Source organism: Narcine bancroftii, chromosome 2 (assembly GCF_036971445.1).
Source record: "Narcine bancroftii isolate sNarBan1 chromosome 2, sNarBan1.hap1, whole genome shotgun sequence".
NCBI classification, from domain to species: Eukaryota; Metazoa; Chordata; class Chondrichthyes; order Torpediniformes; family Narcinidae; genus Narcine; species Narcine bancroftii.
In genome coordinates this window covers 112,772,400-112,795,400 of record NC_091470.1, presented here as the reverse complement: position 1 = coordinate 112,795,400, position 23,001 = coordinate 112,772,400, and the positions used below count along the sequence as shown (strand labels likewise).

Sequence of the window (23,001 nt, the reverse complement as noted above, 5' to 3'; positions counted from 1 at the left end):
AAGAAAGGTGCCTCTATACTCAAGGACCCCACCACCCAGGCCGTGCCCTCTTCACTGCTACCATCGGGAAAGAGGTACAGGAGCCTGAAGACAAGCACCCTTTGGCATAAGGATAGCTTCTTCCCCTCCGCCATCAGATTTCTGAATGGAAAATGAATCACAGACGCAGCACCAGTTATTTATTTTTGAAACTTAATATATTGCATTATTTGCCGTGTGATGCTGACACCAAACAACAAATTTTGTGACATGTTCATGACAATAAATTCTGATTCTGAAATAAGACCACAAAAAGCAAAGGGTAGGAGGAGATCAGATGGCCCTCTGAGCCTGCTCCAAAAATACATTGCTCACATATCCTGTCTAGTTCTTCCATCTTATTGCTACATCCTTAGTCTCCAGCGTGAACACAGGGTATTGAGTGGACAGAGCAGCCATGAGCACATGTAACCTTTCTGAAGGTTGAGGCTGAGTCAGACATTGACATACAGCATGGTAGCAGGCCCCTTCGGCCCACGAGCATGTACTGCCCAAGAACACTCAATTGGCCTGCAACCCCTGTTTTGAAGGGTGGGAGGAAACTGAAGGAAACCCACACAGGAGAATGTACAAACTCCTTCCAGCCAGTGTGGAATTCAAACCCTACTCCTGATTGTTGGTGCTTTTACAGTGTTGTGCTAACCGCTACGCTAATGGTGCAGGCCTCGTTAAAGTCATTAACATGTCACTCTCATTACTGGATGAATGGTGTTGCGAGAACACAAGAAAACTTAGCAGCTCAGGCCTGCTCCACCAATCATGGCCTATATGCCCCACATCTCCCCTTCTCCTGTGCCATTTCCTTCAATCTCAATCTTGTGAAAGTCAGCCTGCGCTGTAAGAAACCAAAGAGCAGAAAACAGCAGAACCAAATAAGCGTACAATAGTTTCTTTGCTTAACTTTGATTATGCTAGCGGGAGTGAGGGGTGATAAAAGAAAGAGCCTAGTGATTCATTCTCTACACCGAACCCTGCTCTAAAGCATACGGAGAACATATTTCATCTTTATACACTTTTGCGCAGGGGTCTGCGTGAGACCCTACAAGTTTCACAAGAGTTTCAAACAGCTGGTGTCTTCCTGGTTTTTTTAACACCACATGTTCCCTTGTGGTGTCTATAAATGGCGGGGAAAGGTCAGGGTGTCTGTTACTCAAGGTGTATTGACATTCTTGTGACGTTAGTTACTATCTCACTATAGAACAGGGAAAGTCATGTTTAGAACCACCATTTTACAGGCAGCTACTGTATTTTCTCACTAATTCATTAACCCTTTGTTAAGTATATTAGTTTAACTTATTCTTTCATAATCGTTCAAATTGAATCTACCTTCTCTTTAAATATCTCCACAACCCCTGGAGTGGAGATTTCCAGAGATTTATCTGTGAGAAGAAGTTCCAACGTGCTTCACTTTTAAATAAAGGCCTAATTTTCTTGTAATTATGTTCCCACGTTCGAGTCTTTTCTACCAGTGGAACCAGTTCAAAGTTCTGAAATATTGTCAGAGAACATATATGACATCACATACAGTCCTGTGATTCTTTTTCCTGCAGGCCAGGCAGAATTACTACCTATTGGTAGTGCAAAACAATCATACTCAAGAAGATACGTAGACAGATAAACAAATAAAAAAAATGTTGACTGCAATACAGAGAGAAAAACAGCCAATAAAGTGGACAAGTGAGAGTCCTTAAATGAGTCCTTGATTGAGTTTGTTGTGGAGGAGTCTGATGGTGGAGGGGGAGCAGCTATTGCTGAACCTGGTGGGGCAACTCTTATGGCACTGATACCTATCTCGACTTCAATCCTGCCTTTGGATCTCATGATTACATCTCATTCAGATCCGACTGTGATAGCTGTTCAAAATGAGGCCACTCTCTCATTCCAGAAATTAGCCTTGTGAATCCCTTTTGAACTTTTTGAATGTTAAATGAAACTGGTCGGTACCAGGGGTAGGAATTTCTTCTAAATGAATCTGCAGATAGCTCCACTTCAGAGGTTGTCGTGGCTGGACTCTAGAGGCATTGAAAGGGAAGGTCGATAAATCTTGAAAGTTCAAAGAAATGAGGGCTGAGTAGCTGGCACAGATGAGACCTTTGGCACATTGGCCATGATTATATGAATGGTGGGGTAGGGTAGGTTTGAGGGGTTGAATGGTCTATTCCTACAGTTATTTTCCTGTGTTCTTGCATCACCATTGGGACCTTTTCAACCATCATCTCTGAAGCAAGTGACCTGACCATTACCTCTCTGCTTTTTGTGGAAAGTTGAAACCGGTTGCCATGTTACCTACATTTAAAAAAAAAGCTAACAAGGTCACGGTGAGCACACTGGGGCATCCTGATTCTGTGAAAGGCATCACAGAAATACATATTCCCTCTGTTACTTCTCTATTGTATAAAGCAAGCCCACAGCTAAGAGTTAACGAGAGTATGACATTACACAGTGAGCCAAAAATATCTCTTAGATTGAAATAAAGAAACTATCCAGAGTTGCTTGATAGTTTTTCCGTATGTTGTTAATTAAGCAATGGTTCATTCAAGGGAACACTTGCTGAAACATGGGTTAATTTTTCATTCAACCTGCAATGTTTCCTTAATTGGATAATTCTTCTTCTCATTTCAGCTTCACCCCTCCATTATCAATGATAACAAAGCATCTTAGTCTGTTTAGGAAAACATACTGGCTCCTTTAATTGGTGGAATCGCACTGAATCGGGTTCTTTTATTCAGTTCATAATGTGGATGCTGTAATTAAACACAGTGTGACAAAATAGACTTTATTGTCAGAGAACCTTGGAGCCTTTAGCCCCCACAGCTGTGGGAGAACCTCATCTATTCCACCATCTCAAGGAATCTCAAAGAAATAAAGCAAGCAGCAGTGATCATCGAAGTCCCACCCCACCCACCACATGCTCTGTTCTCGCTGCTACCACCAGGGAAGAGGTCGAGGTGCCACAAGACTCGCACCACCAGGTTCAGGAACAGCTGCTCCCCCTCCACCATCAGACTCCTCAGCAACAAACTCAATCAGGGACTCATTTAAGGACTCGGACTTTTGGACCTTACTGATCCCCCCCCCCACCTATAGTGCAGTTTGTTTACATTTCTTTATTTGTTTACATGTGTGTGTTGAGTACAGATTTTCTTTTGCACTGCCAATAAGTGGTAATTCTCCCTTGCCCAGAGGAAAAAAGAATCTCATGATTGTATGTGATGTCATGTATGTACTCTGACAATAAATCTGAAATCTGAATACATAAATTATGCTCAAATTAAAAATAAATCCATATTTCCTTGTGACAGAACACTTGGCCCATGAAGTCTATGCTGAAGTATATACCCACATTGATTTTCCCTGAGACTAATTTTTGCCATATTCCCATCTTCCAAATACTTCCATTCATCTACACATGGGAGGGGGTGCCGAGGGGGAGGTGGGGTGGGGTGGGGGAAAGACAGCTGCAATTAACTTTTTTTTTACATTGTTTGGCAATTTAAGGGATATGGGGAAAAGGCAGGCAGGTGTAGAAAAGCCCATAATCAGATGAGCCTTGATCTCATTCAGTGATGGAGCAGGCTCGACGGGCCGTATGGCCGAATCCAGCTCCTATTTTTTAATGTTCTTGTATACCAACTTGCATGTCTTTTGGGATAGGGAAGCAATCCAGAGCATCTGGAGGAAACACAGAGGGTTGCAAAGAGATAGGCATAGGTGAGTGGTGTTTGTAGAGGTAGGAAGGAGGTCCAATTAGCCAACTGGAGCCTGAAAGAGTCCATGTGGAACTGGATTAAGCTGCCATAAGAAGCAAGAGAAGTGGGTACATAGTTAACATGGTTAGCGCAAGCAGTCTGAGCCGGATTTCAAATCCAGCAATTTGTACGTTCTCCTCGTGTCCGTGTGGGTTTCCTTCGGTTTCAAAATGTACAGGGTTGTAGGCTAATTGGGTATAATTGGGTGGCATGGGCTCGTGGGCCCAAAGGGCCTGTTACCATGCTGTACGTTTAAATTTAAAAACAATATAAAAAAACATTCAAATCCCATTCAGGCAGATATATGGATAGGGAGGATTGAGAAGGATTCAAATTCAGGCAAATGGGACTGTCCCAGAAGCCAACTTTGTTGCCATGGAGCTGGGGTGAAATACTAGCCTTGATTCTGTGATGGAACAGAATCCATACTTCCTCCCCCAACTCTGACAGAATGATTGCCTTTGAGTAATGAAGCAGGGACATCTATGTAGTTCCTAATTTTTTTTAATGGACTTGTTCAGATGTACCAGATAATGCCTGCATTCAATGCCCAATCATAACTGCCTTCTCAATTCAGAAACATTTCCCAGTCAACCACACTGGGTTGGAATCAAGCTGAATAATGTGAATCAAATTGGTTTTGGTGAGTCCATCATTATCATTTGCTCATTCAAGGAAAGGAAGCCTCACCGCAAATCTGCCAGAACCACTTTGCATTATTTGATGGGAATAAGCAAACAGTTATTGGTTGCAATACCCAGTGTAGTGAGAAGGGTTCTTCTGTGAACAGACTAACAGGTTATCTCTAACATTAGGACAGCATTGTTAGTGTAGTGGTTTATGTAACACTGTTACAGCGCCAGCGTCTGGAGTTCGACTGCTGCGTTGTCCGCAAGGTATTTGTACATTCTCCACGTGTCTGCATGGGTTTCCTCTGGGGGCTCCTGTTTCCTCCCATCCTACTGGGTATTGTAAGCCAATTGGGTGTAGTTGGGCGGCAAGGGCTCATTTCCATGCTGGGTGTCTAAATTAAAAAAAAATACATATAGCCCTGTAAAAAGCACATTTACAGAGTATGGGATTACAATAAAAAGGATGACCAATTAGTACCAAGTTAGGGCAGCGTGAGAATCATGGGGTTCATTGAAGAGACTGATAGCTGTGGGGCAGAAACTGTCTTTTAGCCTGGTGGTTCATGCTCTCATGTTTAATCCTCCTCCCCAACGGTGATGCAGGAAGTATTATTTCAGGATAAATTTCACTGCCTCAATTTGGTTTTTCATTTCTGTGTGTCCCTTCTGAAACATCTCCTTCCCCAGTCCAAGTGCTCTCGATTATCAGCTCATTGACTCTTTGTCAATATGTCAGTGAAATGCTGCTTGCACCAGCTTTGGACACAGGCATTACAACACCAAGGTGGCCATTAAATCATGGAATAAGCCCTCAGGTTCTGAGTGGGCACAGAAGATGTAAGTATTCATATCTACAAAGGCAAAATACCACTGGAAATACAACATAAAAACAGGCTTTGCTGGAACTACGGGAGAAAACTTTGTGGGTGGAGAGGTCTGAAGGTGAGATGAGGTCAGACTGGCAAGGTTGAAGTTACAAAGGGATGGTAAAGACATGGTAGGAGCTCGAGGCAGGGTCAGGTGTGTAAGGGCACTAAATTTCTTTTAAATTTAAATTACGTTTTAAATTTAGACATACAGCATGGTCATAGGCCCTTTTGGCCCACAAGCCTGTGCCGCCCAATTACACCCTATTTGGTGTTTTATTTAAAATCCTGTGATCGTGGGTCTGTGTTTGGCAGCGGCCATGAGGGGATGGAGACTCCTGGGGAGGTGTGGACCTGCGCAGGGCACCTGTAATAGAGAGAACACTCCTCACTGTGAAGGAGAAGAGAAGGAGATGATCCCAAGGACGGTGACCACGGTGGTGTACCAGCAAGGGGCTCTGCAGCTGAAGAACATTCACAGGCAGCAAGCTGTTGTCGATTTTGCAGGTAAGGAACCAAACCAGAATGCGGGCTGCTGGCAACTTGGGGTCAAAGGACTCACACCAGCCTGCATGATGCACCATCAATTACTCGAACGACCATTGCGGAGAAACCAATAGGCTTTTATTCACTTAACAACACATACTGTTTGGTTGTCCTGCACTGAGCTGCAGGGGACTGTGGAAGTCACCATTATACAGGAGCCTGTGAGGAGGGGCCACAGATGCAACCAGCCAATAGGTGTGCCTGGCTAGACAATTATACATATCAATGGTTTACCACATTGCGGGCTGCTGGCTCATGGGAATCAGGTAACAGAAATGGGATTCGAGAGGGTGCTGAGGGCAAGAAGGTCTCCCAAAGGGTCCTGGGCACTGAAGGCTTCCTCATTGTGTTGGAGGTTTGGATCTGGGTTCGGGTGGCCGATGGTTTGAACTCAACTGGAGTCTGTGGCTGCGGAGGCTGCGGGAGCGCTGGAGGCGAATCCATGGACACTCGGTTACTCTGCAGGGACTCTCTTTCGCTTCTCTTTCTCTGACTGTAAAGGGCGCCAAGCAATGCTGATGGTGAGCAAAACGTGAAAGTCTGCAGATGCTGTGATTGTAGTAAAAACACTCCGAGATACTGGAGGAACTCAGCCAGTCTTTCAGCGTCCATAAAAAGCACAATATGTTGCCAACATTTTGGGCCTGAACCCATCTTCAAGCAATGGTGGATCTTTGACTCCCTTTTGGCAGACTAAGTGCAATTTTGTGCAATATTGTGCAATGTAATGGGTGGCACGTTTGACATAGCAGTTAATGCAACACCTTTACAGCACCAACAATCGGGTTCAGGGTTTGAAACCTGCACTGTCCGCAAGGAGTTTGAAGTTCTGCTTCCATTGTTTAAAACGTACCGGGGGTGTAGGTTAATTGGGTGTAAATTAGTCAGCACGGACTCATGGGATGAAATGGCCTGTTATCATGCTGAATGTCTAAAATTTAAAAAAAAATAAAGATTTAATTACATTTCTATTTTGTTACATGACTATAAATAATCTCTGATCTGATCATCATGAGACTAAGAATAAGAATAATGGGGAAATTAATGACAGCAAACACTCTGATACAAACAGGAAGACAGACTGAGGCTGATAAAGGTGGAGAATTCGGCAAGGCTGAAATATGCCCAGATGGAATATGACAGGTTTTTCCTGTCCTCATTTTGCGCTTAGACTCAAGCTGAGGGAAGTCCCCAGTGGAATATCTTTACATGTGAGTCCACCCCTTTTACACTGGAAACCTGAGGTGGAGGACTGAGTTGTACAGCCTGGCATTTCTATGGCTGGGAGGAGACGGTGCACCATGTATATACGGAGTGAGAGAGGTTGCAGCCTCTATTTGGATATCTGAAGGAATTGCTCCTCAGGTTTTGGCTACACTCAGTCCCATACTCCTGATTTTCAGTCAGCTGGTGATGAGAGGGTGGGGAGGAGGGGGTGGGCCGTTCTTAGGATCTCTTGGTCGGTTTTGCTCCTGGGCCAGGCCAAGTTGTCTAGTCAGCGGGCAGTTGAGGGTTCGGCCTGGGGTGACTGCCTGCCACCAGGCCCTTGTGTCTAGAGACAAGGAGAATGTGGTCCACAGGTACGACAGGGGATTTCTGGGACTGGTGGGTGCCACAGGGCCTCGAGTGTATTCTGGATGGTGATGACCATGTTATAATTTGAATATGTAATAGCAGTACTGCAATATTGTGGAAATGTGATTCTTGCAATCACTGAACATTTTTTAAAGGAAATAAATTAGGAATTGAGCTTTAAATTTGCATTGGTCTTTACTGGAAAATAATATAACACAGATATTAAATATGGATCCAATGCTGAAGTATAATTGATTAAATGGCCTTATCTGATAACTTGACTTCAGTATTGAAGGGTGTCCACTTAGAACAGAGATTGAAAGATTTCTTTAGCCAGAGGGAGGTAAATCTGCAGAATCTGTTGCCTCATGTGGTTGTGGAGGCCAGATCTTTGGGTACATTTAAGACAGAGATTGGTAGGATCTTGATTAGCCAGAGCATGAAAGGTTATGAGGAGAAGGCCGGGCAGTAGGGTTGAGTGGGGAAATGGATCAGCTCATGATTAAGTGGAAGGCAGACTCGATGGGCTGAATGGCCTATTTTTGCTCCTGTGTATTTTGGTCATTCACTTGCTTGCTGAACTCTTCAACTCAGGATACTAGAGTTTTTGAGTACTGAAGAACTGGTTCATCTGCTGTCTGTAAAATGCCAAGATGTTGGTAATTTTCCAATTTTTTTATGGAAAGAATGCATTTTTTGGAATTAAAATACATTCAGATGGGAAGCATGAAAAGGTGATTAATGACATCTTGTTTTGCTTGCATTGGATTTAGAGCTTTGCAAGCAATTTATTGTAGAGAGATATCATGTTACTTTCAGAATCCACTTCTGTAAATACTAAAATAAATGGGATGAAGCTGGTGGCTTTCACAGCTCTCATGGAGAGAGAAAGAGGAAGAGATAGAGAGAGAAGGAATGAGGAAGAAAATGAAAGAAAGAAAGGAGCAAAAGAGAGATAGGAAGAAATCAGGGAAACACAAACCTGTCCTCATTGAGTGGTCAATAGTGGATAGGGTCAAGAACATCAAATTCCTGGGCACCAACATCTGTGAGGATCTGTATTGGGGCCTCCATGTCGATGCAATCACAAAGAAGGTTCTCCCGCCGCTATACTTTGTGAAGAGTTTAAGGAGATTTGGTAGGCCACTGAAGTCTTTCGAAAATTTCTGCAGCTGAACCGTGGAGAGCATTCTGGCTGGTTGCATCACTATCTGGTATGGAGGTGGCTACATTCAGGACATGGAAAAGCTCCAGAGAGTTGTTAACTCAGCCTGTGACATCACAGGTGCCAGTCTTCACTCCATTGAGGATGTCTACAAGGGGGGTGTCAAAAGAAATCAGGCTCCATCCTCAAGGACCCCACCACCCACTCGGCTGCCATCAGAGAAAAGGCACAGGAGCCTGAAGATGTACAAGGACAATTTCTTCCCCTTCGCCATTAGATTCCTGAATGAGTGTGTGTGTGACCGTGTGTGATCCTTATACTTTTGGTGTCCAACGTCAATGACAACATCCCTCTGGAAAGCCAGTGTGGTTTTCGAACAGATTGTAGTACAGTCGTTATGCCCTCCACTGAGGGCAGCTCCAAGAGAAATGTGTCTCCAGGTCACATTTGTTGATCTAACCAAAGCATTTGACACTGTTGGAGAGATAGCATGTGGAAGCTCTTAATAAAATCCGGTTGGCCCACCCCCCCCACTCCCCACCATGCCCGACCAACATCATCTGTCAGTTCCACGAAGGTCTGGAAGCTGCAGACCCATTTCCCATCATCAATGGCCTAAAACAAGGTTGTGTTTTGGCTCCTACTCTATTCTTTACTGTTGTTCGGGATACCACATCAGACCTGGTTAGGGGACTTCCTACAAAGGAGGGCTGATGGTAGGTTCCTCAACCTTATAAAACTGAGGGCCAAGACAAAAATCAAGGACATTGTGGAGCACGAGCTACAATGCCCAGATGATCAGTCGCTTTGCCACTGCTGCTAAGAGCTACAAATTAACAATCAGCCTGAAAAAGACAGAAGTTTTGTACCAACTGACCCCTGGCCCTGAAACTCATCTCAATGCTGCCAACAGGTTTTGCTACCTGGGGCAGCACAATGACATCCTCAGCTTCTCTAGATGTAGAGATTGAGTCAAGAACCAGAATGATGGGGATGTGGAACCAGTGGGGATGGGGGTGGATTGGAGTTGGAAAATAGGACTCAGCCCCTTCCCACCCTCTCCTGGCTCCCTCTACCTACTATTCCTCATCCCTCCCGAGTCCACTTATTACCGACTAGCCCCTGCCTTGCCACTCCACCTCTTTTTGTATCGGCTGCCTGCAGTCTTCACTCTCAGGGTCTCGACCTGAGATGTTGGCCATTTCTTTCCCTCTACAGATGTGGCCTGGTCCACAGTTCCCTCCAGTAGTTTGTATTTGGCTCCATATTCCATTTCCCCAATTCTCTTGTTCTTCTGTGTTCACAGAGAAAATGAGCAAGCCCAATGTGGAGAGTACTGCAGGTCAGGGTAGAACATGTAGCAACCAGATGGTTAAACAAACAGAGTAGAAATACTCGAATACAGCAATTTCCCAAAAATTTATATCGTCGGTGCTTTTGCATTTTTGGGTTTAGACATACAGCAAAGTAACAGGCCCTTTCAGCTCATGAGCCCATGCTGCCCAATTGCACCCAATTGACCGACAACCCTTTCCATATGTTTTGAATGGTGGAAGGAAATCGGAACATCCAGAGGAAACCCACAGAGAAACAAAGAGGAAGAGAAAGAGAAAAAAAGAGAGGGTGAGAATGTAAGAGTGTGTGTGGGGTGGGCGGGGGGAGGGGGGGAGAGAGAGAGAGAGAGAGAGAGAGAGAGAGAGAGCGAGAGATAGAGAGAGGGGGAGAGAGAGAGACTCCTGGTGGTTTTTGAAATCTGGGAACACAACTTCATGTCCCTCCCACACTTGCTGAGTCCACCGAGCACATTCTGACCAGCAATCACCCAGGACTTTATGTCCCACGAGCCCATGCGGCCAAAACACCCCCAATTAACGGCACCCCCCACCCCACTCAGTACGTTTAGAACTGGAGCACATGGAGGACACCCACGTAGACTTGGGGAGAATGGTACAAACTCTTTACAGGCAGCTCTGGGTCACTGGCGCTGGAAAAGTGTTGCACTAACTTGCCGCCCATTTTTATTGTCTAATCTGAAACACTGATGTCAATTTGAGCTTTGTGAACTCCGTTAGAGCTGAATTTTTGATTGCTCAAGGAATTTTGTATTTCTCGTGATGTGGAATAAGGCTCTTCTATCCGAAGAGTCTTTGCCAAATCTCAGCGATGCCTTCAGTCACTTTGCCCCACTTAACATTGTGTTTGTGTGTGTTATGTCCGACTTTATGTCTGTGGGTTTTGCACCGAGGACCAGAGAATGCTGTTTCATCACGTTGTACATGAACAATCAGATGACACTAAACTTGACTTGATTCCCTGCCACCAGTTCAAATTTATTGTCATTCCAGATGTCATAATTTTATGATTTGTGAATGGAACAATGGGGACATCACTTTGCCAGTCTGTCAGACCTTGGGGTTACCATCATATCTTGACCTGCATAGAACATCTAAACAAGGCACATGAAATGCTGAAGAATTTAAATTCGGCTGGTTTGGTTTGAAAATTTTGATTGTGTTGAAATGTTGTAGGACGATCAGACTTTAAACCAGGGCAATGAGGTTTGAACTTAAATTGGCCTCGCACAGCTCAGATCGAGGACTCACAGAGATGGTCAGCAAAAAGGTAATTAATGACCCCTTGCCTCACTTGCATTGTAATCATAGCTGGGCAAGAAATTTATTGTAGAAAGATAGAGTCGCTTTCAATATCCATCTCAGTAAATACCAAAATAAATGGGAGGAAAGCGGGGGCTTTTACACCTCTCGGGGAGAGGAAGGAATGAGAGAGAGGGAGAAAGAGAGAGAGAGAGAGAGATAAAGAGAAAGAGGAGAGAGGGAGAGAGAGAGGGAGGGGAGTAAAGAAAAAGAGAAAGGGAGAGAAAGGGAGGGAGAGACAGTGAAAGAAAAAGAGAATGAGAGAGAAAGAGGAAGAGAAAGAAAGAAAATGAAACAGAGATGCCATTAAAATGAATGAATGCTAAGGAAATGAGCAGATTTAAGATTCCTGATTAATCTTCACACCCTGAAGAAGATCAGTAGGCAAAATAAGGAAATCCTCAGCTGCTGTTAAATGGGCTTAGTTTGGCTGGTTTATTTGGGTAATGCATGACTGGTATGTCTTGATTCCAAAGACACAGCAGGTTCGAGATGATTTCCTCCACTCCCTCTCTTTGTCCTTCCCCATTCCAACAGTCCTGACCACCACGTCAATTCATTCATTTTCGAATCAGGCTCTTGCTCCGAGTCCACACGTCAAGATGAAATAAATTGCAGGGCTCAGGAGTTCATTAAATGTAATGGAAAAATGAATCAAAATGATAGGTGCTCCAATGCACAAATAATAGGGGCCCTGCTGATAGAGTTTCTGCATGGTTAACGGGACTCTGCCACAGGAGCGCTTAATCATCTGGTCCAGGTCTCTGCTCCTGAGTGTTATGGATCAGATTTCAGATTTATTGTCAGAGTACATACCTGACATCACATACAACCCCGAGATTCCTTTTATCTTCAGGTGCTGCAGAATTATCACTAATTGGTAGTGCAAAAAATAAACTGTACCCAGCGAAAACATGTAAACAAATAAAGAACTATAAACAGATAATGAATATAATCAAATTGACTGCAATACAGAGCAAAAAAAATTAATAAAGTGCAAAAGTAAGAGTCCTTAAATTAATCCCTGATTGAGTTTGATGTTGAGGATGGTGGAGGGGGAGCAGCTGTTCTTGAACCTGATGCTGTGAGTCCTGTGACATCTATACCTCTTTCCTGATGGCAGCAGTGAGAACAGTGTGTGCGCTGGGTGGTGTGGGTCTTCTTTCCTGTTGGCAGCAGTGAGAACAGTGTGCGCACTGGGTGGTGTGGGTCCTTGGTGATTGCTGCTGCTCTCTGATGGCAGCGTCCCCTGTAGATGTTCTTGATGGTAGGGAGGGTTTTTCCTATGATGTCTTGGGCTGTTTCCACTACCTTTTGGATGGCTTTACACTCAGGGGTATTGGTATCCCCGTACCAGACCATGATTCAGCACACTTTGCAACACATATCTGTAGAAATTTGTCAGTGTTTCTAATGTCATCCCAACCCTCCGCAAACTCCTGAGGAAGTAAAGTCGTTGATGCATTTTCTTCATGATGCCATTAGTTGGGCCAGGAAAGAGTGATTCCCAAGAATTTAAATTTGCTCACCCTCTCCACCTCCGATCCCCCAATGATACGCCTCCCAAGGTTGAGAAAGATTGCACAGCAGCAGAACAAATGCCTCCCAACTCCAGTAACTCAATTCTGACCTCTGGCGCTATCTACAGTAAGTCAAGTTTACGTGTTTTCCCCGTGACTGCACCAGCTTTTCCCAGGCATTCCCGTTTCTTCTTGCATTCAAGCACTTTGGTAGAAGAAATAGGCGGGCAGGCTATTATTTAGATGGGGAGAAAATTCAAAATTCTGAGGCGCAAAGAGTCTTGGGAGCCCTCATGCAGATCCCTTGAAGGTTGAGTCAGTGGTGAAGAGGGCAAATGCAACATTGGCATCCATTTCTAGAGGAACAGCATATATAAGAGCAGGGATGTAATGTTGAGACTCTATAGAGTACTGTGAGACCTCACTTGGAGTACTGTATATAGTTTTTGCACCTTATTTGGCATGGTGGGGTTGGGGAGAGTTCAGAGAAGGTTTACTAGAATGATACCAGGAATAAAAGGGTTAGCATAAGAAGAATGCTTGTTGACTCTTGGACTGTACTCATTGGGGTACAGAAGGATGAGGGAGGAGCTCAAATGTTTGAAGGTCTGGACAAAGTAGATAGGGCATTGATGTTTCCCATGGTCAAGGTCTAGGACAAGAGGGCACAACTTCAGGATAAAAGCATGCCAATTTAAAACAAAGATGTTAGAGGGTCGTGAGTCTGTGGAACTTGCGGCCACAGGCGGCTGTGGAAGTGAGGTCATTGAGTGTATTTAAGGCAGAGATTGACAGGCATTTGATTATTCAGGGCATCAAGAGTTATGGGGAGAAGGCTGGGAAGTGGGGCTGAGTGGGAGGATGGATCAGCTCATGAAAGAATGGCAGAGCAGATTCGATGGGCCGATGGGTCTACTTCTGCTACCATATCTTGTGATTCCAAATGTGCAGAAATAGTTGGTGAATTGGGCAGACGAAAATTACCCACAATGCAGGCAGACGGTGGGAGACTTCATAGGCATGTGAGTCCAGGAGGGTAAGTGAAGGAAAGGAAATGATAGGATGGGCTGAGAGCCAGCATTGAGTCAATGGGCTGAAAGGACTACTCTTATGATGTCAGAAAATATGAGAAAAATATAACAAGTAATTGAGAGAAGAGGACAAGGTGTAAGCTCAAGCCATCAAAGGAGTGAATCAGAATTGGATGTGCAAAAGATTGGAATGGAAGGACTCAGATGGAGGTGTGAATAAAAACACAGAGGAATGTGTTAGAATGCAGGTGGTGTTGAATTAGAAGAGAAGATGAGCTAGAGTTTGGAGCAATACAAATCTCAGGGAAGTTCAAGGTTATGGACAATGGAATAAGGATTTAAATTTAGAGACACACACAGGTCATTCCAGCCCATGAGCCATACCATCCATATACACTCACGTGACCAATTAACCTACTGACCCCATATATTTTGGAGAGCATCAGGAAGAAACACAAGTAGATCACAGGGAGAACATACAAATTCCTTACAGACAGTGCTGGATTTGAATCTGGTCACTGGCTCTGTAATAGCGTTGTGCTAACCATGCTGCCTTTATTTACACTTGGCAGCACAAGCTGTTTGGATGGAGAGTCCAGGACATAAGGGCACAACTTTAGGATTGAAGGGCATCTGCTTAGAACAGAGATGCAGAGGAATTTCTTCAGCCAGAGGATGGAATTTGTTGTCACAGGTGGTTGTGGAGTCCAGGTCATTGGGTGTATTTAAGAGAGAGATTCTTGATTAGCCAGAGCATCTTAGGGTACGGGGAGAAGGCCGGGCAGTGGGGCTGAGTGGCAAAATGGATCAGTTCACGATTAAATGGTGAGGCAGACTCGATGGGCTGAATGGTCTATTTCTGCTGCTATGTCTTATGGCAAATAACTTCCCACCCAATCAAACCCTTATAAATCAGAGATGATATTTGGGAAGGAGGTAAACAGATAAACCTCACTACTTGAATTTTGACAGATGCAGATGGCCACTATAGTCATTACAACCAACAAATATAAGAAATGTCGAAGCCTAATTGAGCACAGCAAAATCACACCGAACTGCACTGATAATAGCCAATTTGTGCAAGATTTTTTTATGTAACAAAACAGAACATGTAATATGACATGGAATTTCCATTCGTCTGTCGTAAGGCAAAGAGCCGCCATTAGTGTTGCCCATTATTAAGAGAGATTGACGCAAAAGAGCGTCACTGATCAGAGTTTTAGATGTTTGTTCTTGGTCAAGAGCAAAACAATGAAGGCCAGGTCAAACTTCCCCACTCTTCTTTGAGGTCCCTGAAGAAGTCGATGAGATCTCAGTGTAATGCGTTATCTGATAGATGTGATACAGTGATATCTCAGTTGCAGCACTGGGCTGCCAGTCTGGATATGCCACAACTGCAGCCTTCTCATGCGTGGATTACTGTGACATCAACTGTGCCTCAACTTTGAGTGGGGCCAAATTCCCAATTAACATCATCTTATGTCATCTGGGCTTTGTGCTGCACCATTCATTTTCCACCTCAGTAATTTCATTGTGGACAACTAATTAAGAGAGCATTCAACGGTTTACAAGTAATGATATCGGCCCACATGCAGAAATTCCACAGCCGTTATGCTGTTATCTCACAGTCCTGGATGGTTCATGATTTTAATAGCAGGGGCGAAGTATTGTCAGCCGCAATTGTTAAAAATTATCTGCTTGGATACTCCGGATAAATACTTTTCTTGAATGAGCTTGCAACATAAAAACACTTGTGTGTTTCCAACAATGGCAATCTGCATTAATGTAACACTTTAACACAGCAAAATATGTTAGGCCACACGTGACCCAATTTGATGGAAGGAAATGTGATAATTAGGCACGTGAGGCATGGTTGGAACAGGTGAGGTGAAGTTTGGTCAGAGGTTAACGATGATGATAATGGGAAAGAGAAAGAGAGAGAGAGAGAGACATGAAAAGTGGGGGGGGGGGAGAGAGAGGAATGGATGAAGAGAAATAGTTGGGAGAGAGATAGAGGGAAACATACATGGAGAGAGAAAGAAGAGAGATATAAAGATACAGAGAAATGTAGAGATCTCATCTGCTACTGGCTAAAAGCTTACGGATTTTAGGTATTAAATTGAATTGAAATGTTTATTGTCATGTGTCCTGAGATACAGTGAAAACTTTGTTTTTGTGTGCTATCCAGTCAGTCAACCTCGGCATAATGCAGCAGGCAGTGCAAGAATCAAAACACTTCTGAGAGGCATAGATAGGGTGGTCAGCCAGTGGCATTTCCCCAGGGTGGAAATGGCAAACTCCAGAGGACATCTGCAGAAAGTGAAGGGAGAGAAGTTTAGGGGAGATGACACAGAGAGTTGTGGGTGCCTGGAATGAATTACCAGGGGTGGTGGTAGAGGCTGAAACATGAAGGACATTTAAGAGGCAGGCACATGGATGAAAAAACAATAGAAGGTTATAGAGTAAAGAGGGTTTAGATTTTTTCGATAGGAATATATAGGTGGGCAAAACATCGAGGGCTGGATGGCCTGTACTGTGCTGTAGTGTTCTATAGTGTTTTGCTATCATCAAGAGAGATGTTATGACCCTGACATCATGCCAATAGATTCTCTAACTCCTTCCTTTACTCAACAAGGTGTCCCTGCCTGGGTTTAAGCTACCACTGGATATTGAGAGCTACAAAGCAAAAACATTATTGGGGCGATGCATGCAAAGAAATGCGTGGAATTGCTGGTAAATGAACGTAGATGGTGAGATGCCCTGACAGTGTTTAAAACATTTCTGATGAATAAAGCAGATCTTGTGGGAAAAAAAACCGAGGCCCATAGTAGAGGAGGTTTTCACAAAGAAAGGGGAAGGCAATTCAAGGTGGGGATGTAACAAGACTGATGTAGGTTAATAGAAACTGGATGAGATTTTGTGGAGCTCCAACATAGGCAGCGCAGCTGAGTGTGAGTTGGTACACAGAAGGAGAGAAAGAGCTGGACAGGTCCTCAGTGCAAGAATCCATGTGTCTTTTTCCCCAAACCCGCAAGTTCTCCTCCAAGAAAACCTCAACTGAACTAGGAAATTTATACAGTAAAACCCTCGTTATCTGGAATTCAAGCAACCGGCAGCCTCATGCAACTGGCAAAAGAAATTGTGGAAAATAAATAGGCTAAAAATACAAAAGTTTAAAATTGGCGCTACCGCTAGCAGTCAGTTTGCCAATCATGCAACATGCTATCTCATAGGTGCCACACAAGGACTTCAGCATGGTTGGCGTAGCAGATAGCACAATGCCATTACAGCGCCAACGTCCAGGATCTGGGTTCGAATCCTGCACTGTCTGTAAGGAGTTGGCTGTTCTCCCTGTATCTGCGTGGGTTTTCCCTGGGGGCTCCGGTTTCCTCCCACCCTTCAAAACATACCAGAGGTTGTAGGTTAATTGGGTGTAAATTGGACGGCATGAGCTCGTGGGCCGAAATGGATGGTTACTGTGCTATATGTCTAAATTTAAATTAAAAAATTAAATTTAGTGGTTTGAACTGGGTTTACCACCAAGTGAAATTTGAGATGGGCATTAAAAACTGGCATGGGGGCAATCCCCAAAATAAATCAATTAACACATTAAATTATGAACATTCACAAGTTTTCCTTCTCTGAGATTCACGACGTTCCACGCAGTGACTTGTTGAGTTTTTGCGATGCCTCACCGGGTGAAATATAAACATCAACTGAGAGGTTTGAACCGTGGCAGGAAAATAGGGTATTGGACTGCAAGTTCGGAAAGCTCGAACAAAAGAAATGCAAACAACAAAATATAGACAATGTGGTTTGAAGCACTTGCAAAAAAAAATAGTGTCCTTGGATAATGAGTTTGTAAGGACAATATTACGGGTGAATTCTCTTGGAATGCCTGCCGTGCTCCTGTTCCAAGCTTTATCACAGAACCCAATATTTGAATATTTGATTGTATAAGGCACTGTCTGAAAGGTATTGTCAAGGTAAAATAAATTCTATTAAAATTCATCCCATGACTCGCCAAGTATAGGCCAAAATGCCTCTGAGTTTAACAGCAAAGGTAGGTATCAATGATGTGCAGAATATATTATTCGTGACACCAACATAACAAAGTCTTATTTATCACTGCAGGGGATAATGGAACAAGAGAACACATTTCTGTCTTATTAAAGCATTGCATCCGATCTCAAACAGCAGGGTAATGACTGAATATCAATGTCACAGGCAATGATTTCTAAATTCACCAAGATCTTTATTAGCCTAAGAGAGTGGATAACACAACAAGAAACAAAATGCTGTGGCAATCCAGTGTTATAGTGAAGGCCTGTGCTTCACTGTAGGAAAAAAAATATTGCTTCTATTTAAAAGTGTCAATGTAGAATTATTGTTTAATCTTTATAGAGCATCAATTTTATGGTTCTTTTTTTCATGGATGCAAATATGGAAACAGGCCTCTCAGACCACCAACATCCTACTTATACTAGTCCAGCAATAATATTCACCACACATTCTCGAGAGACAGTCCAACACCTGCCTAAGCACCAGGGACAACTTAGCAACTCATTTGCCTCAGGGATGCATCCAGAGGAATCCCACCCAGTGACTGGGAGAATGTGCAAACTCCACACAGACGGCACCTTTTTTAAAACAAAAATAAATTTAGACATGCAGCACGGTAACAGGTCGTTTCAGCCCACGAGTCCATGCCACCCAATTTACTCACAATTAACCTACACCCCTGTACGTTTTGAACGGTGGGAGGAAATGGAGCCCCCAGGGAAACCCACATAGGGAGAATGAACAAACTCCTTACAGAGAGCATGAGATTCGATGGCTGGCACTGTGAAGGCATTGTGCTAACCACTACATCAACCATGTTCCAGATTAAATTCTGAGGGCAGAATTGAACCTGCATCTCTGGTGCTGTGCCCAAAATCATCCCGGTACCAGTCCAAGATGAGCAGAGCGAGTTGCCTCAATGACTACCATACAGTAGCACTAGCATCTACTGTCATGAAATGTTTTGACACGTTGGTCATGGTCAGAATTAACACGTACCTAAGCAGAAGTCTGGACCCGCTACAATTCACCTACTGTCATAATCGCTCCACAACAAACACAATATCACGGGCTCTCTACTTAGCTCTGGATCACCTCAAAAACAGCAACTTGTACATATGTCTGATCTTCATGGACTACATCTCAGCCTTCAACAACATTGTTACCTCAGTGCTGGTCAACAAGCTGAAAAGTTTGGGACTCTGCACCGTCATCTCCAAATGGATCCTTGACTTCTTCAATCAGTATGAATTGTAAACACATCTCCTCCTCATTGACGATCAATACAGGCGAACCTCAAGGATGGTGCTTAGCCCACTGCTCAATTCACTACACCCATGACTGTGTGGCTCAGGCACAATTCCAATGCGATCTGCAAATTTGCTGATGGCACCACAGTCGTCGGCAGAATCAGAAACGGCCATGAGAAAGCAAGGTTATTGGTGTGACACCAGCTCGTTGAGTGGTGTCACACCAATAACCTTGCACTCAATATTAGCAAAACTAAGGGGATGATTGCGGATTTCAGGAGGAAATCAGGAAAACACGACCCAGACCTTATCGTGAGTTCAATTGTGGAGATGGTCAAGAACTTCAAATTCCTGGGCATCAACATTTCTGACGATCTGTTCTGGAGCCTCCATGTCAATGCAATCATGAAGAAGGCTCACCAGCAGCTATAAATTGAGAGGAGTCATGGAAGGCTTGAAAATTTCTACACATGTTCTGTGAAGAGCATTCTGGCTGGTTGCATCACTGTTTGATGTGGAGGTACCAATGCTCAGGACAAGAAAAAAACCTCCAGAAGGTTGTTAACTCAGCCTGCGACATCACGGGCACTATCTGCACTCCATCAAGAATATCTACAAGAGGCGATCCCTTAAGAAAGCAGCCTCTATCCTCAAGGACCCCCGCCACCCAGGCCATGTCCTCTTCACTCTGCTACCATCGGGAAAAAAGGTACAGGAGACTGAAGATGAGCACCCAGTGGGCACGACGGCTTAATCCCCTCTGCCATCACATTTCTGAAGGAACAATAAGCCACAGACTCTGCCCTTCCTTGACCTTTTCTTTTTTTTGCTCTATTTTTATTTATTTTGTAAGGTGGTTTATTTGAAACAACGAATTTCTCAATTTCATGAATCCTGATTCTGATTCTGATTTGCTAAGAGTAACTGCTAAGATAACAACCCGATGCGCAAAGGTCTGTGGCAGAAATAACCCTGGCCCATTTATGAATCCACACCAACCCCCCCCCCCATTGTTGTCTGCGCTCCAGAGCCCTCTGAAACAGAGGATTCGCTCTGATTTGGGGCATGCAATAATAGCTTCTTTCTAAGTTCCACAAGCAATTTTTCACCAGTTTCTCTGAGTTGGTTAGTAACTTACACTTCCAATTGAGTGAATCAGAAAAGATTGTCTTAAATAAAAAGTTAGAACAATTTCTGCTTAGCCTGCAAACCCCTCAATTGGATTACTCCTTGTAATTTAATAAGTTCATGTTATTTTCTCTAATACCTTCTGCTCTAAGTCACCTGGGGGGGCTTCTTATTTAGAACTATCAGTTCTACATGATGATCATTTGTTTTCTGTAAAATACTTTGTGTGTTTCTTTTCTGGTGCTCGTGTGTTTAACCCTTACTGGTGGAAGTGGGACACACTGTCACTTCATGGTGGAAGGTACCTGCGTTCATTTCCCACACAACTCCCTCCACTGAGGGAGAGCTGAACTTCATGGGGTACCACTTCTAGATGAGAGGTTAAACCTGAGACGCTCTCGGGTTGAATGTGGAGAATCTCGTGGTAGGATCTGAGTGAATTCCTCAGCTGTGATCAGTACTTATCCCAAGAAAAAAAAAATTAAATTCCAAAGGACAAAGGACCATTTATGGACTATTATCATAAATTTAAGATTTAAGATTGTTCTGGAATTTTGTTACTCTCCAAGTTGCTGTCACCTGATTCAAACATGTCAACTATCAACCTTGCTTCAAGGAAAGGGCTTTGAAATTTTTCTTTTGCGGTTTCTTTTTGTTGTTAAATCTTATTTTATTGGTATAATTGTCGTCTGGATTTCTTTATGAGGAGAATATTGTATAATGTTTAAAATGTTTCTCTTTTTGCAAATCTTGTAGCACATTGTATAATCATAATGTGCAGATGTTTATATTGTAAAACATTGATAAAACTATTTTAAAAAGGAGGTACATCCCTCAACCAGGATCATGAAAATAGATGATCTGTTTATCCTTCCCTTTGACCTACCATTCTCAATGGGGGCCTGATGGGGTCCACAGAACATTGAGGTAAAAGGCTCATTTTCTTTTAACCTCATAAATATTTTTCTGATTTTTTTTATGGAGTCAGTAGGATACAAATACTGAAGAAACTAAAACTTCACTGCCTCACAGGGAAAGGAGCCCATAAACTTTCATTATAGCTGAAAAATAGATAGCGATTGGCTGCCTTAGACCACGCCATGCACAAATCAATTCCCTTTCTGTTGTCTGCACTAACCACATTTCAAAATGCACATCTCAATTTCACTCAAACAGATTATGGTTGATCGCCTGACTGACGAGTACTTTGTTATGAGAATGAAGTTATAGAGTCATAAAGAATTGAAGAAGTCCCTCCACACTGACCATCAAGCACACATTTACACTTATCCCATTTTACTCTCCCCACATTCCCGTCACCATCCTCCAGTTGCTACCATTCACACTAGGTGCAACCACACTAAGGTGCGGGAAGAAACGTGACCATCTGGAGGAGCTTGTGCGATCACAGGAAGGACATGCAAACTCCACACAGACAGCACTAGAGGCTAATTTCAAAGCCTAGTCTATGGAATCTCAGGCAGCTGCTCGAACTAATGTCCCATTGCAATTTCAGCTTCCAAATCATCCCCATAGAGGCTATGGAGTTGAAAAGCATTTCAAGCATCTGCCTTTCATCAAAATCAATTAATTAATTCAACATGATGGGCTCAAAGACCTCTTTCTCTATGTCTCCATAACTAATTGCAATGGTTATTCATCATTTCTCTCTTATGGCCATGATTTGTAACTGAAGCGTGAATATGCATCATGGATGAAGGGACCTAGAACATAGAACACAATGATGCTGTGCCAACCCATATATATCAAAAATTACTAAATCGTCCCTATATGTACCTGTCTTCTTTCTTCTTCTTCTTTGGCTTGGCTTCGCGGACGAAGATTTATGGAGCGGTAATGTCCACGTCAGCTGCAGGCTCGTTTGTGGCTGACACGGTTGCAGTGGTTGCAGGGGAAAATTGGTTGGTTGGGGTTGGGTGTTGGGTTTTTCCTCCTTTGCCTTTTGTCAGTGAGGTGGGCTCTGCGGTCTTCTTCAAAGGAGGTTGCTGCCCGCCGAACTGTGAGGCGCCAAGATGTACGGTTTGAGGTGATATCAGCCCACTGGCGGTGGTCAATGTGGCAGGCACCAAGAGATTTCTTTAGGCAGTCCTTATACCTCTTCTTTGGTGCACCTCTGTCTCGGTGGCCAGTGGAGAGCTCGCCATATAACACGATCTTGGGAAGGCGATGGTCCTCAATTCTGGAGACGTGACCTACCCAGCGCAGTTGGATCTTCAGCAGCGTGGATTTGATGCTGTCAGCCTCTGCCATCTCGAGTACTTCGATGTTAGGGATGAAGTCGCTCCAATGAATGTTGAGGATGGAGTGGAGACAACACTGGTGGAAGCGTTCTAGGAGCCGTAGGTGATGCCGGTAGAGGACCCATGATTCAGAGCCGAACAGGAGTGTGGGTATGACAACGGCTCTGTATACGCTAATCTTTGTGAGGTTTTTCAGTTGGTTGTTTTCCCAGACTCTCTTGTGTAGCCTTCCAAAGGCGCTATTTGCTTTGGCGAGTCTGTTGTCTATCTCGTTGTTTATCCTTGCATCCGATGAAATGGTGCAGCCAAGATAGGTAAACTGGTTGACCGTTTTGAGTTTTGTGTGCCCAATGGAGATGTGGGGGGGGTGGGGGTGGTAGTCATGTTGGGGAGCTGGCTGATGGAGGACCTCAGTTTTCTTCAGGCTGACTTCCAGGCCAAACATTTTGGCAGTTTCCGCAAAACAGGACGTCAAGCGCTGAAGAGCTGGCTCTGAATGGGCAACTAAAGCGGCATCATCTGC

General features: G+C 43.8%; 1 protein-coding gene across 1 annotated transcript in view; it reads right to left on the bottom strand.

Moving 5' to 3' along the window:
* Positions 1 to 23,001, bottom strand: part of LOC138754153 (leucine-rich repeat transmembrane neuronal protein 4-like) — a 187,269-nt gene that overhangs the window by 38,175 nt on the left and 126,093 nt on the right. The window lies entirely within an intron of this gene.